At 36.7% G+C, this 16062-nt stretch overlaps 1 protein-coding gene across 1 annotated transcript in view; it reads right to left on the bottom strand.

Annotated features, from left to right (window-relative positions):
• The window catches only part of LOC123536223 (uncharacterized), a 152973-nt gene that overhangs the window by 123034 nt on the left and 13877 nt on the right, over nt 1-16062 (bottom strand). The window lies entirely within an intron of this gene.

The raw sequence follows: 16062 nt of genomic DNA, 5'->3' as shown, positions 1-16062 counted from the left end.
TGTTATTTATTTATCTGTTATAATAGGGTCTTAACACTTGGTTTTGCAGTAACTCTGTGATTCCAGCAGGTATGCAAATTTTGATTCCATACCTCATGTTTTTATTTCAATGTAAATGAGATGTGGAACCAAAATTTGTAGTCCTGTTTGGCACCATATCCTATACTGTGTTGGTGCGCCATAAAACTCAAATAAATAAATAATTTGTTATAAGAAAATATAAAACACAAAAGATATTACATTTACATAGTAAGTGTAACAAGTATCATGTTGTTTATTTTATACACATATCCCTTCTTTATGCATACTAAACAGACCACGGCTTCAAAAAAAATGGATTGGCTCCAAAGTGGCTCTAAAATTTTGAAAGTGGCTAAACTGGTGGCTCCAACTTTTAAAATCCCAGTGGACGCCCTGAATGGGCTCCGCCCCTGCACATATTTTGTTTGTATGCTGGACCATGTTTATGTGAAGTTACAGTAAGATATAAGCAATAGTAACAAGCAAATTCGATGAATTGGCATCCCCCGCCGAAAGGGTTTGTGGTGAGGAATGGCAAAAAAATATATCCGGCAAAAAGTTAAGGATGTTAATAAGAAGCAAATAATTTCATTAGTCAAAATCAAGTTAACAGAAAACAAATGTTTAATTAAAGAGTACATAATAAATGTATGATACTTTGATCCTGACTAAAGAATTTATTTTGAATGGGATATGCTTACTGTAATAAGCTTAGCTTTTAAAATTAAATGCATTTAATTGAAATATGAGCTTGAAGTTTAACTGGAACGAAATATTGTCTTTGAGTGGTTTGGCACCAGGTGTTGTTGTTTAACATGTACATTTGAACTTAAAAAAACAGATGTCCTTATGAGAACACTGGTAAGATATCTTGAACATGACTGAGGGCAAGGCTTGTGCAGTCACAACTTAACATGTTGAAGGTTTGAACATTTAAAAAAAGAAAAAAAAGAAATGGAAATATATATATGTATATATATTTATTTGTTAAGGGTGTGGGGGTGCAGGGGAACTGGAGAGGAAACAAATTTTCACATGTTGATTATAAATATTGATGGAAAATTAAAAATGAAAAACAAGAGGGTCATGATGACCCTGGATCGCTCACCAGAGTAATATGAGCTACATGTTTCTAATGTCAAACTGATGATTTCTAGAAATTTTTTGGAAGATTTTCCGATGTACAATCAAGTAACCCCTGGGGCGGGGCCAATTTTACCCCGGGGGTCATGATTTGAACAAAGTTTGTAGAAGTCTACTAGGAAATGTTACATATCAAATATCTAAGATATAGGCCTTCTGGTTTATTTTTAGCAAATTTATGAAGATTTCCCTGTGTACAATCAAGTAACCCCTGGGGCTGGGTCAATTTGACCCTGGGGGGTCAAGATTTGAACCAATTTTGTAGAGGTCAACTTGGCAATGCTACATGTCAAATATCTAAGCTCTAGGCTTTCTGGTTAATTTTTTGAAAATTTTGAAGATTTTTCTATGTACAATCAAGTAACCCCAAAGGGCGGGGTCAATTTGACCCCGGGGATCATGAACAAATTTTGTAGAAGTCTACTAGGCAATGCTACATGTCAAATATCTAAGATCTAGGCCTTCTAGTTTATTTTTAGAAATTTTTTGAAGATTTTTCTATGTAAAATCAAGTGACCCCTGGAGCGGGGTCAATTTTGACCCAGGGGTCATGATTTGAATAAATTTTGTAGAAGTCCACTAGGCAATGCTACATGTGAAATATCTAAGCTCTAGGCCTTCTGGTTTATTTTAAGAAAATTTTTAATGATTTTCCTAAGTAAAATCAAGTGACCCCTGGGGCGGGGTCAATTTTGACCCCAGGGGTCATGATTTGAACAAATTTGTAGAGGTCCACCAGGCAATGCTACATGTGAAATATCTAAGCTCTAGGCTTTCTGGTTTATTTTTAGAAAATTTTGAAGATTTTTCTATGTACAATGAAGTAACCCCTTGGGGCATGATTTGAACAAATTTTGTAAAATCTATTTAGGCAATGCTACATGTCAAATACCTAAGATCTAGGCCTTCTGGTTTATTTTTAGAATTTTTTTGAGGATTTTCCTATGTAAAATCAAGTGACCCCTGAAGCGGGGTCAATTTTGACCCCGGGGGTCATGATTTGAACAAATTTTGTAGAGGTCCACTAGGCAATGCTACATGTGAAATTTCTAAGCTCTAGGCCTTCTGGTTTATTTTTAGAAATTTTTTGAAGATTTTCCTATGTAAAATCAAGTGACCCCTGGGGCAGGGTCAATTTTGACCCTGGGGTCATGATTTGAATAACTTTAGTAGAGGTCCACTAGGCAATGCTACAAGTCAAATGTCTAAGCTCTAGGGCTTCTGGTTTTTGAGAAGAAGATTTTTAAAGATGTTCCTATGTAAAATCAAGTGACCCCTGGGGCGGGGTCAATTTTGACCCCGGGGTCACCCTAGGTGACCGAGGCAAGTGGGCGACTAGGTGTGGGTATGCAACTTCACATATTTATAATAAATGTTTACAGAAAAGAATGAAAGAAATTTAATGAAATTCTGCCAAATGGCAAGTTTGTTATGTACAAATATGTGGATTTTTTGACAATTAAAGGGCAATAACTCTGCAGTTACAAAAGAAATCCATATGAAATTGTGTGTGCACAACCACATTATAGTGATCTAAATTCTGTTAAAGTTTCATAGTTCAAGGTCAAATATATCAAAAGTTAAGATGCAGAAATTGCTATATTTATAGTACCCTATATAGTTAACACTAGAAACTTCTAAGGGCCATAACTCTGGCGTTACTTGGGCAATCTGAATGAAACTTGACGGGCCGCAAAAACTCATAGTGGTGAACAGGTATATGAAGTTTTAAATAAATATCCCCAACCATTTCCTAGATATGGCTCCGGACGGACGGACGGAAGGATGGACGGACGGACGGACAACGTCAAAACTATATCCCTCCGACTTTCGTCGGGGGATAACAAAGATATGACAGAAAAACAAAGGTTGCCGAAAAACTTTAACCTTAAAAAATAACCTAAGTATAACACCTTGGTGACCTTGACCTTCTGCATAATGGGCCCAGCCCCTGCACACACCTTGTGTGTATGCTGGACAATGTTTATGTGAAGTAACAGTAAGATATAAGCAATAGTAACAAAGACATGACAGAAAAACTTTAATCAAGAAAGCTCACGCCGACGCCGACACCGAAGCCGGGGCGAGTAGAATAGCCCCCCTATTCTCTGAATAGTGGAGCTAACAAGAGCTGTCACAGAAGACAGCGCCCTTGACTATTTCGCTGCTGGATAGTGAAACTGGGCACATCTGAGGAAACTGGAGCTGTCACTGGAGTGTTTAATGACTCCAATGGTGGATGAAAATATTGCACAATAGCTTGAGTCTGTCAAAAATATTAAGTAATAAGAGAGGTAAAGATAAAGTGTATCAAAACACTATACAGTAGATTTTCACCTAACGGGCACGCCAAAACAACGGGTACGCCGAAATTGTGGCCACTTTTTCAAAGTACAAAATAAATTTGTTCTTTATTCATTATAAATATTGACCAGTACAATGGGCACGTCGCTAATGCAGCATTGCGGTCACTTTTTGTGGATTAAGATCAAACTCCACATCCAAATCAAACATATAAATGAGGGATTTTAAGTATGACACTACATTGTTATATCTAGAAACATCATTATGACCTCATAGTACAATGGTTGATGACCAGTCAGTAACACGCGAAATCTCATATTCACTATTAAGGCCAGACCACTATTAAGGCCACTTCTGGTCAGACCGCTGGGTGCCCTTAATAGAGAGAATTTACTGTATAAGTATAATTCTAAGCAAAAAGAGGGCATTATTCATAAAATATGGTGCAAGAGTTATGCACCTTGTGTCATATGATGTGGGTGATGATGTGGAACAACCACTTGAATCAAAGACTGAATCAAATGCATTTCATAACTAGAAAATGCTTTTGTAAAAAAGCGCATGTCTCCCCCAATGCAAAGTCCTATAGGCAAGAAGTCAATAGGGGTCAGCAGCGAAAAGTCAAAGAGACACTGATGGTTGGCTGCAATAGGGATCATCTACTTGGCATGTCCAGTCATCCCCCTAAATTTCAACACTCTTGGCCTAGTGGTTCTCAAGTCACTGTTCAGGCTCCTGTGACCTTGACCTTTGATCAAGTGACCTCAAAATAAATAGGGGTCATCTACTCTGCATGTCCAATCATCCTATTAAGTTTCAACACTGTAGGTCAAGTGGTTCTCAAGTTATTTCCAAAAACTGATTTTACATGAACAGGCCACTGTGACCTTGACCTTTAATAGACTGACCCCAAAATCAATAGGGGTCATCTACTCTGCATGTTCAATCATCCTATGAAGTTTCATCATTCTGGGTCAAGTGGTTCTCAAGTTATTGATCGGAACTGGTTATCAATGTTCAGGCCTCTGTGACCTTGACCTTTAACGGAGTGACCCCAAAAACAATAAGGGTCATTTACTCTGCATGAACAATCATCCTATGAAGTTTCAACATTCTGGGTCGAGAGATTCTCAAGTTATTGATTGGAAATGGTTTTCCATGTTCAGGCCCCTGTGGCCTTGACCTTTAACAGAGTGACCCTAAAATCGTTAGCGGTCATCTACTCTGCATGACCAATCATCCTATGAAGTTTCATCATTCCGGGTCAAGTGGTTCTCAAGTTACTGACTGGAAATGGTTTTCAATGTTCAGGCCCCTGTGACCTTGACCTTTCACAGAGTGACCCCAAAATTGTTAGGGGTCATCTATTCTGCATGACCAATCATCCTATTAAGTTTCAACATTCTGGGTCAAGTGGTTCTCAAGTTACTGACCGGAAATGGTTTTCAATGTTCAGGCCCCTGTGACCTTGACCTTAATGGAGTGACCCCAAAATCGATAGAGGTCATCTACTTTGCATGTACAATCATCCTATGAAGTTTCAACATTCTGGGTCACGTGGTTCTCTAGTTATTGATCGGAAATGGTTTTCCATGTTCAGGCCCCTGTGACCTTGACCTTTGATGGAGTGACCCCAAAATCAATAGGGGTCATCTACTCTTCATGACCAATCATCCTATGAAGTTTCAACATTCTGGGTCAAGTGGTTCTCTAGTTATTGATCGGAAATGGTTTTCAATGTTCAGGCCCCTGTGACCTTGACCTTTGACGGAGTGACCCCAAAATCAATAGGGGTCATCTACTCTTCATGACCAATCATCCTATGAAGTTTCAACATTCTGGGTCAAGTGGCTCTCTAGTTATTGATCGGAAATGGTTTTCAATGTTCAGGCCCCTGTGACCTTGACCTTTGACTGAGTGAACCGAATAACTATAGGGGTTGTCTACTCCAGCAGCCCTACAACCCTATGAAGTTTGAAGGTTCTAGGTCAAATGGTTCTCCAGTTATTGCTCGGAAATGAAGTGTGACGTACGGAAGGATGGACGGACGGACGGACAGACGGACGGACAGGGCAAAAACAATATGTCTCCTGGGGGAGACATAATAACTGAGATATAGTGAAAATGCATCAAAATTAACCTTAAATTCTAAGTAAATTGGTGCCAGAGTTATGCACCTTGCATCATATGATGTGGGTGATGATGTTGAACATTATTTTTTATTGCATGACTGCGGCATTTTCCTTTGAAGTTTTGTGTTTTCTAAATTCTGGTATCGCCACGGTTAGCCTTCCTCTAAATTCCGTTGCACACAGGTATCGCTCACAGTTTTCTCTGTCTGGGATGCACATAAATTACTAGTAGCAAGTGTTGCTGTGATAAGGTATTGAGAATGATAAGCTATTTGAAATAATTTATTACTGTATTTCTGTAATTTAGTTCTCTACATCTTGATTTAAAACTTGATTTTTTAAATAACATAAAAATATAACTGCAAAAATGATTATGATATTCTATTCAGTTTAAAAATTCAAATTACGTTTCTGACAAAGCTTTACAATTATGCTCTAGGTGTTAATTTTATTGATACGTGAAACCTTCTGCTTATCAGGTTTGTTGATAAAATTAGCCACGTGGGAATTGTTTACATTATCTATTTCTCCAGGGTTCATGACCTCGTAAGCGCCCCCCCACCCCCACCACCCCCACCACCACCCCACTGGCAAATTCAAATTTTTAGCAGTTAGTTTAAATTATGTTTTAAACTCTGTTTCACAACTTTTTGTTTTAAAAATATTTACACCAACTGATAAAGAATGTTTCAATTTGTATTTATGCGTATAAGTTAGATAATACATAAAAGTGTGTTACCGGCTGGTATCGTAATGCGTGGGGGAAGTCAGGGAACGTAATTTGGGTAGCAAACGAGCCTCGTAGAGGCGAGTTTGCTATCAAATTACGTTCCCTGAGAATCTCCCAAGCATGATGATACTCGCCAGTAACACACGCGTATGTATTGTCTAACTGATTTATTGCATGACTGAAAACAGTAAACTGAACACATTTTTTAAATATTTCAATTTAAAATACAGTTGAATATCGTTACCTCGATATCGGTTAGCTCGATACTCCGGTTAGCACGATGTGTTTCAGTCGGTCCCGATTTTTTCCTATTTATCTTAATGTTATTATTTATCATTACCTCGATATGATTAGCTCGATATTTTGTTTAGCTCGATGAGATTTTTCAGTCCCGTCAACATACCTGTACTGTTTTTACACCTGGATTCGTCGATATCACAGCTTGTAAAAAATATCCTTGTTATTTGTAAGGTGTGAAAATCAACCTATTGTTGTCCGGCGATGTATTAATCATATTCAAGTTAGTTTGTGTGTATGCTTTGTTTGTTATTTAATCTTTAATCCAATTTAAATGTCAGGAAGTCTGCATTTAATTCCCAATAATTAGTGTTATAAAACACCGTGCAAGCAGGAAAGCTGTTTTCAAATATAACAATTCATCTGGATGAAATATTTTCTGTTTGACGGGGTAAAATCTGCCATTTAGGACTGAGTAACAATATTTAACTGGCAAAGTTTCGTTATTTAAACACAGTCAAAATGACTACTCAACTAGGAACGTTACCGCTGCATTCAGACTTGTTTAGGGAAGGAATAAAAATGCTGATTTTGAAAAATTAAAAGTTGTTAGTATGTTTTTTATTAGATATTTTATTTGTAAATAAAATTAAAATCATATTTATGTTTTATATAATTTCTTTCCCCTTTCAAGCCCTCTGAAAAAAGCATTGGATATAATTACAATATAGACGTCCGACACAAGTACAAAATTGTCCCAGATAGTCGATATCGTTACGTCGAACTTCGGATACGTCGATGCAATTTTTACAGTCCCTTGAAAATCGAGGTAACGGTATTCGACTGTATTTAAAAATATTTCCCCTCTTGAGCCTCCCTTAGAAACATTTCAATGACATGATAAACCCCCAACTGCCATATAAAAGCAAGAAGGTGGCGACGGGCAGGTTTTTATATAAATTATGCATGCTTCACATCAGAGATCCCTTTTTCAAAATTTTAAATAAACTACTGAAAAAAATGTTATAAAAAGTGCATAAATACACATAGAAACATTCCTTATTAATCAGTGTAATTATTTTTTAAAACAAAAAGTTGGGAAATAGAGTTTCAAAAATAATTTAAACTAGAAAATGCTTTTGTAAAAAAGCGCATGTCTCCCCCAATGCAAAGTCCTATAGGCAAGAAGTCAATAGGGGTCAGGAGCGAAAGTCGAAGAGAGACTGATGGTTGGCTGCAATAGGGATCATCTACTTGGCATGTCCAGTCATCACGCTAAATTTCAACACTCTTGGCCTAGTAGTTCTCAAGTCACTGTTCAGGCTCCTGTGACCTTGACCTTTGATCAAGTGACCTCAAAATAAATAGGGGTCATCTACTCTGCATGTTCAATCATCCTATTAAGTTTCAACATTGTAGGTCAAGTGGTTCTCAAGTTATTTCCAAAAAACGATTTTACATGAACAGGCCACTGTGACCTTGACCTTTAATAGACTGACCCCAAAATCAATAGGGGTCATCTACTCTGCATGTTTAATCATCCTATGAAGTTTCAACATTCTGGGTCAAGTGGTTCTCAAGTTATTGATCGGAACTGGTTATCAATGTTCAGGCCTCTGTGACCTTGACCTTTAACGGAGTGACCCCAAAAACAATAGGGGTCATTTACTCTGCATGAACAATCATCATATGAAGTTTCAACATTCTGGGTCGAGAGGTTCTCAAGTTATTGATTGGAAATGGTTTTCAATGTTCAGGCCCCTGTGGCCTTGACCTTTAACAGAGTGACCCTAAAATCGTTAGGGGTCATCTACTCTGCATGACCAATCATCCTATGAAGTTTCATCATTCTGGGTCAAGTGGTTCTCAAGTTACTGACCGAAATAGTTTTCAATGTTCGGGCCCCTGTGACCTTGACCTTTAACAGAGTGATCCCAAAATCGATAGGGGTCATCTACTCTTCATGAACAATCATCCTATGAAGTTTCAACATTCTGGGTCAAGTGGTTCTCAAGTTATTGATCAGAAATGGTTTTCAATGTTCAGGCCCCTGTGACCTTGACCTTTGACAGAGTGACCCCAAAATCAATAGGGGTCATTTACTCTTCATGACCAATCATCCTATGAAGTTTCAACATTCTGGGTCAAGTGGTTCTCAAGTTATTGATCGGAAATGGTTTTCAATGTTCAGACCCCTGTGACCTTGACCTTTGACGGAGTGACCCCAAAATCAATAGGGGTCATCTACTCTTCATGACCAATCATCCTATGAAGTTTCAACTTTCTGGGTCAAGTGGTTCTCTAGTTTATGATCGGAAATGGTTTTCAATGTTCAGGCCCCTGTGACCTTGACCTTTGACGGAGTGACCCCAAAATCAATAGGGGTCATCTACTTTTCATGACCAATCATCCTTTGAAGTTTCAACACGCTGGGTCAAGTGGTTCTCTAGTTATTGATCGGAAATGGTTTTCAATGTTCAGGCCCCTGTGACCTTGACCTTTGAGGGAGTGACCCCAAAATCAATAGGGGTCATCTACTCTTCATGATCAATCATCCTATGAAGTTTCAACATGCTGGGTCAAGTGGTTCTCTAGTTATTGATCGGAAATGGTTTTCAATGTTCAGGCCCCTGTGACCTTCACCTTTTGACAGAGTGACCCCAAAAACAATAGGGGTCGTCTACTCCAGCAGCCCTACAACCCTATGAAGTTTGAAGGTTCTAGGTCAAATGGTTCTCCAGTTATTGCTCGGAAATGAAGTGTGACGGACGGACGGACGGATGGGCGGACAGGGCAAAAACAATATGTCTCCTGGGGGAGACATAACTAAGTGCTAAAATTTTGAATTTGCTGGGAGGCCCTAATGAGGTCATGAACCCTGGAGAAATAGAGAAGCTAAACACTTCCCATGTGGCTAATTTTATCAACAAATGTTATTTATCAATGGAATTAACACCTAGAGCATATTGTAAACCTTTGCCAGAAACAAAATTTGAATTTTTAAACAGAATAGAATATCATAATAATTTTTGCCGTTATATTTTTATATTACTTAAAAAAAAAAAACAGTTTTAATTCAAGATGCAGAGAACTTAACTACAGAAATACAGTAATAAATTATTTCAAATAGCTTATCATTTTCAATAACTTATCACAGCAACACTTGCTAATTTGTGTGTATTTCTCTACATCCCAGAAAGAGAAAACTGTGAGCGATACCTGTGTGCAGCGGAATTTAGAGCACGGCTAACCGTGGCGATACCAGAATTTAGAAAACACAAAACTTCAAAGGAAAATGCCGCAGTCATGCAATAAATTTTTTTATTACCTTTTTTTTTTTCAGTAGGCCTAGTCTATTTAAAATTTTGAAAAAGGGATCTCTGATGTGAAGCATGCATAATTTTTGATCTTCTAGCTTTTATATGGCAGTTAGGGGTTTATCATGAACATTTTGTAAGGGAGGCTCAAGAGGGGAAATATTTTCAAATATTTTAAATTTAAGATATTTAAAACGTGTTCAGTTTACTGTGTTAACTTTTTAATCATGCAATAAATCAGTTAGACAATACATACGCGTGTGTTACCGGCGAGTATCATCATGCTTGGGTGAATCTCAGGGAACGTAATTTGTTAGCAAACTCGCCTTTGCGAGGCTCGTTTGCTACCCAAATTACGTTCCCTGAGATTCCCCCGCGCATGATGATACCAGCCAGTAACACACTTTTATGTATTACTAACTGATACAAGTTTGAACAAGAAACGCGACAATGCCACAAAACCGGGGTATTTCCATATTTAAATAAGAAAGTGGATCACAGAGTGATTTGTTGGCAATTCAATGTTAGGCCTGTGCCTTGTTTAAAGAGTGATCCAAAATTTAGGGGTCTTACTTGATGACAATGCTCATAGGTTTCAATATTTGTCAATGGTTTCAGTACACAACATTTGCTGTGGTCAATTTCGAAAGCTGTACTTAGACATTGTAAAGTAGTGACCAAATGAAGGTCAATTTCAGAACAAATGTGAAAGGTAAGGTTCAATAGGTCAAAATCAATGTCAAAGTTCACTTCAGAACACAAATTAATGCAGGGGTCATATTTAAATCTCCTTATCCTTCAAAAATGGATCAAGTAGGTCACTAGTCATGTCAAGGTCAAAGTTTGTTACGTGACACATACCTTTGACATGTGGTCCAAATTGAAGCCTGTACTACTGAATGTGAAATAGTCACTAGAGTTCAATCTTAGGTCAAAGGTTCATTTCAGTACTAAATCGAAATGTTTTCCATGTAGGTCCAATTGAGACTGTAGCTTTGAGAATGTGAAAGTAGGTCACTATGTCAAAATCCAAGTCAATTTTATTTCGAACACAGACTATGTCATGTGGTTCCATAATTGATGCCTGTACCTCAAAAATGTTTCAAAGTAGGTCACTGGCTTAATTAAAGGCAAAGTTTGTTTCTACTTCAACAAACTATGCATGTGGTCCAAATTTGAAGGCTGTAGCTTGAGAAATGTGAAATGGTTTTCAAGTAGGTCCTAACCGGTCACATTCAATTCGGAACACAAAAACTATGCATAGTGGGTCCAATTCGAGCCTGACCTCAAAAATGTGAAGTAGGTCACTAGGTCAAATCAAGGTCAAAGTTTTTTTCAGTTTGCACGAAAACTATGATGTAGGTCCAAATTTGGAAGGCTGTAGCTACAGAAAGTGAAAGTAGGTCACTAGGGTCAAATATCAAGTGCAAATATGCTGCAGGTTCATCTTGCACTCAATAACATACATGTGTCCACAATTTTGAATGTTTTGTATATTGACAAGAGATTTGTAAAATCTTTTCCACTATATAAGTCTAATGAACCTATGTGACACCCCAGGCAGAGGGCATATTTGACTCAAGGGATAATTTTTCGTTTTTTTTACAAACTTGGTAAAGAAACATACTCAAGATGCAGGACATTAATAATGCAAAGTCTAGCTTATTGTTTGGACAAGAAGAATTTTCAGTTTTCAGTATGTATAAGTCATTGTAAACCTGTGACCACCCGGGCGGAGCCATATTTGACCTAGGGGGATAATTTGACAATCTTAGTAGAGACACCTAGATGATGTTCATAAACAAAATTCAAAGGAAGCCTAGGCTTGTTATGAATCAAAGTGTTTTTTCAAAGTTTTTTCTATATATAGTCTATATAAACATTTGAAACCCGGGCCTGGCCATTAAGACCCCAAGAATAATTTTGAATCCTCTTTGTAGAGGCCATATGTGCTTTCATACAATATCAAGCCCTAGGCTCTGTGGTTTTTGCAAAGATTAGATTTTTCAAAGTGTTTTCCCTATATAATCTATGTAATTATAGAAATAAAACAGGTCCATACTACTAAAAAATAGTTGTAACCGTCTGATTTCTCATGTGGGAAACTAGGGACGTCAATACATCATTCGCAAAGCTTTGGTGGCCAATTTCCCCAATGGTAGTTTCTGAGGATTGCGATAGACGAGACAACTTGTTATCGTACAAGGACTGGACGGAATGACGGAAGGAACGGACATGGACCACAGGACGCAGAGTGATTTGAATAGCCCACCTCTTATGAATGGTGGGAATAAAAAAGTATATTGAATCACAGTGCACCACTTTAAAGCACAACCCTAACCCTAACCCTAACCTAACCCTAACCCTATTTCTAGTAACAATGACCTTGACCTTGATCCTAGAAACCCCAAAATAAATCCCAAGCTACAACTTTATATAAGTTTTCTATACACCAAGTTTCATCATGATAGCTCATTCCTAAGTAAAGTTATTGACCGGAAACCCTTTTTCTATTTTAAGTAACAGTGACCTTGACCTTGACCCCAGAAACCCCAAAATCAATCCCAGCCTTTGTCTTGATATAAGCTACATACATACCAAGTTTTATTCAAATATCTTTACCGAAACAAAAGTTATTGACCGGAAACACCAGTTTGACGCCCCCGCCCGCCCGCCCGCCCAACCAATGACATACCCCAATCTAATAACTCAAACCTGGTTAATAAAATCCATTCAGTAACATCAGAGATAGAGTGAAAGAACATCAAAACTTTAACCTGAAATTCTAAGTAAAAAGGGGGAATGATTCATAAAAACTTTGTGCCAGAGTTATGCATCTTGTGTCAAATGATGTGGGTGATGATGCTGAACAACTATTTTAAGTAGGAATCAAATCCATTCAGTAAAAACAAAGATAGAGTGAAAGTGCATCAAAACTTTAACCTGAAAATCTAAGTGAAAAGGGAGATAAATCAAAAAATATTGGTGCCAGAGTTATGGCCCTTATGTCAGATGATGTGGGTGATGATGAGGAATAACTATTTTAAGTTTGAATCAAATCCATCAAATAATTACAGAGATAAGAAGAAAGTGTAAAAAAAACTTTAACCAAGGTGGGGATGCGTAGACGCCGGGTCAAGTAGGATAGCTCTCCTTATACTTCGTATAGTCGAGCTAAAAAGTATGCTGTATGCAAATTATCCCATATTCTGCAATAAATACTATTAAAATTTTGCATCAGAAGAACAGATTAAAGTCTTAATAACAAATTATAATATTTTTGAGTTTCGAAACGCTGAAGAAAAGCACTCATCGGGTTAAAACATTTAATGCAAAATCATTTTGATTCATGACTTTCAATGAATGTATCAGCACAATTAAAATCATAACTATACATATTTCATTTTAAAGAACTGATTCAGACAACACAAGATGCAAACTTGATGATGGTCCCCGATGAGGTGGTTGAGATGTCAACTGTGTCCGTCAAACATTTCCTTATTGAAAATACAATTTTCTGAATGATTTGGTAGAAAAAAATGGTGCTGCATTAGATTAGCAACATATTGTGTCAGATATCATCTGAATATTACTACAGAAAGTGAAATAATCAATAATATTATGTCACACTAAGGGGTCATTTGTAATAAAACACAACATATGTATATCACAGAGGTGATAATTGTTTCAAAGCAGAACTGAAACATGTGGCCGAAAATAATGATGTGTATGACAGTTTACTTTAAAATATACATGTTGTTCATCACATTTCAAAATTTCAATAAATTCAAATTATGCAATAAGATATCTTTTTACATTCTCAAGTATTAAAATTATAAACACTAATGGAAGAAACAAATTAAAAAAATATAATGTTGATATAAGACGGTAACTAAGAAGAACAATTCGGATTTGAATACATTTTTGTTTTAAGTAACGCTTTCCACTTGGTATTAATAAATTTTTGCGAGTGAGCATTTTAAAAAAATATTTTAGAAAAATGGATGTGTCTCAAAATGAACAGAATAATATAATAACATTATCCATTCATATATTGATCAAAAAGTTTGGCTAGAAACTTGAACAAAAGTAACGAAATAAATGCAAAATCTATGGTTTAATTATGCTATAGTACAGTGAATGCACTGATAGTTTGTCCGCAAATTGAGTCCTGTGCTATTTTTAGATAGCAGACCTTATCAGTGACGTCACAGATTCTTACATACGTGAGCGTGCTATTTAAAACAAATATATCTCATTAAATTTGAAACAAATATATCTCGTGAATCTCATCTAATTTGAAACAAACATATCACAGTGAATTTCATACAATTTGAAACAAATATATCACAGTGCCTCTCATCCAATCTGAAACAAATATATCTCAGTGAATCTCATCTAATTTGAAACAAATATATCTCAGTGAATTTCATACACTTTGAAACAAATATATCACAGTGAATCTCATCTAATTTGAAACAAATATATCTCAGTAAATCTCATACAATTTGAAACAAATATATCACAGTGCATCTCATCCAATATGAAACAAATATATCTCAGTGAATCTCATTTAATTTGAAACAAATATATCTCAGTGAATCTCATCTAATTGGAAACAAATATATTTCAGTGAATCTCAACCGATCTGAAAAAAATATATCTCAGTGAATCTCATTTAATTTAAAATAAATATATCTCAGTGAATCTCATCAAATCTGAAACAAATATATCTCAGTGAATTTCATCCAATTTTAAACAAATATATCACAGTGAATGTCATCTAATTTGAAACAAATATATCGCAGTGAATCTCATCTAATTTGAAACAAATATATCTCAGTGAATCTCATCCGATTTGAAACAAATGTATCTCAGTGAATCTCATCAAATCTCATCCAATTTGAAACAAATATATCACAGTGAATCTCATCAAATTTTAAACAAATATATCTTAGTGAATCTCATTCAATTTGAAACAAATATATTGCAGTGAATCTCAATGAATCTGAAACAAATATATCGCAGTGAATCTCATCAAATTTTAAACAAATATATCTTAGTGAATCTCATCCAATTTGAAACAAATATATTGCAGTGAATCTCAATGAATCTGAAACAAATATATCTGTGAATCTCATCAAATATAAAACAACTAGAAGATGCTTTTATAGAAAAAGCCCATGTCTCCCCCACTTCATAGTTGTATAGGCAAGAAGTCACATAGAGGACAGAAGGGAAAGTCAAAGAGACACTGATGATCGGCTGCAATAGGGATCATCTACCTGACATGTCCGATCATCCCACTCAGTTTCAACATTCTGGGCCAAGTGATTCTCAAGTTATGAACTGGAAACAGTTTTCCACGTTTTCCATATTCAGGACCCTGTGACCTTGACCTCTGATCGAGTGACCCTAAAATCAGTAGGGGTCATCTACTCTGCATATCCAATCATCCCACTAAGTTTAAACATTCTGGGTCAAGTGGTTCTCAAGTTATTGATTAGAAAGAGTTTTCTATGTTCAGGCCCCTGTGACCGTGACCTTAGCTCAAGTGACCCACAAAATGATAAGGGTCCTCTACTCTTTTAAGTCCTATCATCCTACAAAGTTTGTAGGTTCTGGGTCAAACGGTTCTCAAGTTAATGATTGGAAACCCTTTTCCATCTTCTGGTCCCTGTGGCCCTGACTTTTGATCAAATGACCAAAATAAGCAACAGGGGTCATCTACTCTACATGTTAAATCATCCTATGAAGTTTCAACATTCTGGGTCAAGTGGTTCTGAAATTATTGATAAGAAATAGTTTTTCATGTTCTGGCTCCTGTGACCTTGACCATTGACCTAGTAACCGCAAAAATAGATGGGATCATCTTCTCTGTAAGCCCTATCACACATATGAAGTTTGAAGGCTGTAGGTCAAGTTATTGATCGAAAATGAAGTGTGACGGACAGATGGCCCCTGTGACTTTCATGGAGTGACAACAAAACCAACAGGAGTCATCTACTCTGTAAGTCCTATCACCCTATAAAGTTTGAAGGTTCCAGGTCAAATGGTTCTCAAGTTATTGACTGGAAATGGATTTCCATGTTCAGGCACCTGTGACCTTGACCTTTAATAGACTGACCCAACGATAGGACTTAAAAGTTTCAACATTCTGGGTCAAGTGGTTCTCAAG

This window comes from Mercenaria mercenaria, chromosome 1 (assembly GCF_021730395.1).
Source record: "Mercenaria mercenaria strain notata chromosome 1, MADL_Memer_1, whole genome shotgun sequence".
NCBI classification, from domain to species: Eukaryota; Metazoa; Mollusca; class Bivalvia; order Venerida; family Veneridae; genus Mercenaria; species Mercenaria mercenaria.
This window is presented reverse-complemented; position numbering and strand designations above follow the sequence as displayed.